The 5,554-nt window shown below is 47.9% G+C and overlaps 1 pseudogene; it reads right to left on the bottom strand.

The window, feature by feature from the left end:
- Positions 1 to 3,603: 3,603 nt before the first annotated feature.
- Positions 3,604 to 4,899, bottom strand: LOC144162241 (uncharacterized; annotated as a pseudogene).
- Between the last annotated feature and the right edge of the window lie 655 nt (positions 4,900 to 5,554).

Raw genomic sequence — 5,554 nt, 5'->3', positions numbered from 1 at the left:
CGTCGCAGAATCGAATGCCCCGGCGTCCGCACTGCAGGCTTTTTATCTTTTGGCGCGCGTGGTTCTCGAAACGTCGATTCGCATCGAGAACATAGTAGACCCAAAAAGATTATTCTGGGCTGTTCACGTTAGATCGGAATGCTCTCCCTATCACAACAGATAACACATGCGGCACAGAAAGAAAGAATTGAACACGCGCTTTCCTTGGCGCAGAGATAACACAGACCGGCACAGCCGGGCGGTAAAAGCAAAACACAAATAAACAAACCCAATGTATGGTTCGCGGCAATATACTCTGCAGACCTAGTAACATTACTAGATCTAGAGGGACGCCATCATCATGAGGTTCAACGGACAAATACCGAATACCATGGGCATCGATTGGCAGATCTTTTTTCAGCGTACGTTGCAGCACATCCCAGAAGAAGACCCCGTCCCAACAGTCGATGAAAACATGTTCAATGGTTTCCGGTTTTTTGCATAACCAACACTGTTCACCCCACGGCATAAAAAGGCCTTTTTCTTGCATCCATGTTTTCACAAGGAGTGTCCCGGTGTGTAGTTGAAAGAAAAATGTTTTACATCCCGGTGCAACTGGCATTCTTTTAACCCGTTTTAACACATCTCGACCCGTGCCAGCCGAGTGAGCAATTCTGTACATAGGAACGGGAAAAACAGTGTCGCAGAGATCGTTATACAGTCTCTTTCTGGTCACTGCGCTCAAATACTGTAACGAAAACCGTGCGCATAGAAAACGTAACGAGTTCACAACTTCTTTTAGATAGCCACGGATACCACCTGGCATACACAATGCCGTAACGGACAACTCAGGCAAAACCCTACCTAATCTCACTTGGCAAACGGTGCGCAAAAAGGGATCCTTTACATCCCTCCAAAACAGAAAGCGGTTTGCCAACTGACGTAAAAAGAGATGCGTTAAACCTAACCCCCCTTCCCGTACACGTCGAAAGAGATTTGTACGACTCGTCCTCTCCCAGGTTGATCCCCAAACAAAAACTGCGAAAACACGATGTAACTTTTGGACGTTTGCCCTTGAACAGTGGAGTACCTGTAACACATACCAAAGTTTGCTCGCCATAAAAAGGTAGCAAATCGTTGTGCAAGCGAAAATGGATAAATTCGTGCCCTTCCACTTCTCTGCCTTTTCCTTCAGCTCTATGGCTTGTCTCCTCCAGTAAGGGTCACTGTCAGAATAATACTCTAGGGGAACACCAAGGTACTTCACCGGTGTCGTCACCCACTTTACATTTTGAAATACCACCGGCGTTGAACTCCACTCTCCGTGCCAGATGCCCAGGCACTTGTCCCAGTTTACAGCACATCCCCTAACATAACAAAACCATTTAACTGTATTAATGACCCTAGCAATGCTTTGTTGATCTACGCAAAATACAGCGATATCTTCCGCGTATGCTAAAACTTTAATTTCAGCTGCATGAAGTTGAAATCCCTTGACAGTGTCGTTTTTTATTATGCTTAAACATAATGATTCAATATATATGCAAAAGAGGAGGGGGGAAAGAGCACACCCCTGCCTCACGGACCTCTGCACTTCTATACGCCTTCCAACCGCTTTGTTAACGATACGTCTAGTTGTACAGTTGTTATAAGCCATGCGCACACCCTCTAGAATAACTGATCCGATGTTACTATGTTCCAAAACCGCCATAAGTCCATCGTGGGGCATACGATCAAACGCCTTTTCTAGGTCTACCTGTAGCATTGCGACGCCTGTATGCGTCACGTCGCAAATCTCAAGCACACTCCGTGCCTTGTGTATATTCGTAAAAATTGACCTGCCTTCAATACCACATGTTTGATGCGGCCCCACTAAGATGCTAATTACGGTCTGCAACCTTCTAGCCAATATTTTCATTAGTATTTTATAATCAACGTTTGTTAAGCTTATGGGCCGGTACGATGTGACTTGGCGGAGTTTGACCATATCCTCTGTTTTGGGAATTAAGATCGTGTGGGAAGCCGAAAACGATGGTGGAAGCGTTTCTAACATATACGCTTCTTCAAACACAGCAGTTAACACAGGGGATATGTTATGTTTAAAGCCCTTATAAAAAGCAGCACTCAGGCCATCTGGGCCTGGTGACTTTCCCAGGTTTAAGTTGTCAATAGCTTCCTTAACCTCTTCGACGGTGATAGGGGATTCCATAAATGACTTTGCTTCATCGTCAATTTTTGACAGGAGTGACACAAATTCACTTTCAAACGTTGCCAGTTGAATAGGGCTTCGAGAAAACAAGGTCCTATAGTGTTCAAAAAAGCACGTTCAATATCTACTTCTTCACTGCTAATTGTGCCATTATATTCAATCTCCGTTATTTCGTTACGGCGAGCGTATCTTTTTTCCGTCCCCAGCGCTCTCTTGGTGGGCATTTCGCCCGCTATAAATTTTTCCGCTCTCGCTCTGACAAGCGCTGCGTGATACCGCCCCGCATCTATCTGCTCAAGTTTAGCTTTTGTGGCCCGTATCTCTTCTTTAAACGTCCCCGGTGCTCGCCTTTCTTCAGCAACCATCGTCTGCAACATAGCGCGTAACAGGCTTTCTTGCTTTTGTTTCTTCCTTTTTAATGGCGCTTGCCCTTTCGATTGCTCCCATTTTTATTTCTTGTTTGAAGTGTTCCCATTGAACGCCGTATTTTCGACTGCTGCACTTTTCTATTTTTTACAAAGAGTTTCTTACTCGTTCCATAAAAATATCATCTTCTAAGAGTTTGTCATTTAATTTCCATAAATCCCATGTAAATTTCTTGGTGTTTTCCTTTTTACTACCAAGGCAAAAGCAAACTAAGCAGTGGTCGGAGAACGAAACAGGGGATACGCTATATTCACAACACGAAGGCAGCAATTCGGCTGAAATGTATGCCCTATCCAAGCGGGCATGGCTAGCCCCTTGAAAATGTGTAAACTGGACATCTATTCCGCTGCCAAAACAATCTCCCACGTCTTCCAGACCGAAATCATTCACAATTTCGCATAATAATACAGTGCTTACATTACGATAAGGCGTATTGCTGGTTTTGTCCCATTCCGAGCAAACACAATTAAAGTCACCCAGTAACACTGTATATCGTTCGCTGCTGCAGTATTTTCCTATTTCTTCAAAAAAATCGCGCCTTTCTTGCGCTCTAGTTGGTGCATATACACAAATCACTCGCCACTTTTCTGATGATAATGAGAAATCACAAAATACAAAGCGCCCATTTTGGCATGCTGTTACGTTTTCAATCACCACCTCTAACGACTTGCGTATCAGAAGAACACAGCCTGCCGACAGTCCAACAGCGTGGCTAACACATACATAGTAGCGCGTTGTAAAAGGCCGCACCATAACGTCGGTCTGGTCCCCACTTTCGACTTTCGTTTCCTGAATGGCGATGACGTCAAGATCTTTCTCCGTTACAATGCGGTACAGGTGATTTTGTCTCCTCTTAGCTGAGAGTCCTCGTACATTGAGGGTAGCTAATCGAAATGGCTTATGTAAGGACAACATTTAGGGGAACCAGACCGAGCGCATGGCGCTTACCTTAATCTCACGCCGTATGATGTGCGTTGGCCTACACGTGTTCACATAATCTTAGTGCCGCCTTTTCCAGGTGACAACCCTCTTGGCTTGGCTGCTGCTCGATGATTCTTTTTTCCCCGTGCGGCCTGCCACGGCGCCTCTGGCTTTCGCTGGTTGGGTTCCTCCCCAGCCTCTGGGCCATCTTCATGACGGCGCTTGTTTGGCTGCACCTCGAAGTCCATTATTGCGCTCTCAGCTCCGGTAGTTTCAACGCTGTCCCCTTCTTGAGCGGCGGCGTCCGCCTCCCGAGAAGAGTCAGCTGCTGGCCCGATGTTCCCCTGCGTCTTCACTGTCTTGCTCGCGTCCATTTCCGTTGTGGCCTTGTCCGTTGCCTTCTCAAGGCTGTCTCCTTCTGAATCGCCGGCGTCCGCCTCCAGAGAAGAGTCGGCTGCTGGTCCGATGCTTCCCTGCGTCGTCACTGTCTTGCTCGGTTCCTTTCCGGAAGTGGCCTTGCCCGTTGCCTTCTCGAGGTTAGCGTTCGGGGGTTCAGGCGTTGCGGGCGCCGCTGCACCTTCGGCTTCTTCTTCGTCCATAACGAGGTCACTATTGTCTCACTCCAAACCTCGACCCACAGCCCGGGCGTACGAGCGGGTGCAGTCTGCCTGCTCGTGCCCGAAGGCGTGACATTCAGAGCACCTGGGGACCCGGCATTCTCGGCGAATATGACCAGCCCTCTGACACCTGAGGCACATTGGGGCTCGTCCAGGCACCGCGACGAGCACAGTGCCGGGGCCCAACCGCAGCTGATGAGGCAACGGGTCTGTAGTGACACCTTCGTGCAAAACGAGGCACACAATCCGTGTTGTCGACTCGGAGTTCTCAAAGTCCTCGACACGCCACTTATCACTCGTCACCTCCTTCACGTCGCCGTACTCGGAGAATACCTTGCGTATGGTCTCGTTGGTCACGTTGAAGGCGACCCAATGCAGCTTCACCCGGAGTTCGTGCCTTACTGGGTCAACGACGAGGCAGGGGCATCCTTTCACTTTGAGCGGCCCGCGTTCCAGCAGTTTTTTCTTCGCGTCGTGCGTCCGAAAATTAACGAGCCATACGTGAGACATCTGGAACGCTCCTATGCCACCAACCTCCTTTATAACATCGGCGTCTCTCAACGGTTCTCTGAAGTCGTCAATTCTATACGGTCGACCGCCGACGTCGCAATGCAGAACGACCACGCGATTCATCGCTTCTCCGGTGGGCAGGGGGGGCAGTACAACACGGTAATCCTTTGGCAACGAAGAATACGGTTCACCACGGCCAGCGTCGGCCGCTAACACAGCTCGCACGGAGCCAACCATCCTGCATCCGCTCCTTTCGGCAGCCGAAGGCAGAATCAAGTCAAATAATGGAGCTTTGGCTCAATCGTTTCCAGCGCTAGCAATGCGGCCTGGTCTGCAAGACCGGTGCGTGAGAAACAAGCGTTAGGACAGCCAGAGTTTCAAAAATGCAGCATAAACTAGACACAAGCGAAAATATTCGTTGACAACTTACGTAAGTATAGAGTTGTTTTAGGCGCCTCGAACACCACCCGCCGACAATCGGCTATGTCGGCGGGTGGTGTTCGAGGCGCCTAAAACTTTTATCTTCCAGCTCTGATTGCGAAAATTTTGAATCTGAGAAGAAAAAAAAACACTGTTAGAGTTGCATGGTTGGGGCGTGGAGAATTCCTTGGACATTAACACCGAAAATATCAAATATCTCTTTTCCCCTAGGCAGTCAAAGGCATTCCTAAATGCAAATATTACTCTTGGAAATGAAACTTTAGAAGTTGTAGATGCCGTAAAAAGACTTGATGTACTATTCAACCCTAATATGTCTTGGAATGACCAATATAAACAATGTGTAACGAAGAATGTGCGATCCGGCTATTGGCAGGTGTCGATGGCCAAATTTGACATACCGAAAACAGCCTTTGTTACTCCCGATGGCTTATATGAGTTTATTGTAATGCCG

The sequence above is a fragment of the Haemaphysalis longicornis genome, unplaced genomic scaffold, assembly GCF_048455015.1.
Source record: "Haemaphysalis longicornis isolate Haplotype H1 unplaced genomic scaffold, Haemaphysalis longicornis Haplotype H1 scaffold_12, whole genome shotgun sequence".
NCBI classification, from domain to species: Eukaryota; Metazoa; Arthropoda; class Arachnida; order Ixodida; family Ixodidae; genus Haemaphysalis; species Haemaphysalis longicornis.
Note: the sequence above shows the minus strand (reverse complement) of the source record. Positions and strands in the feature narration are given on the sequence as shown.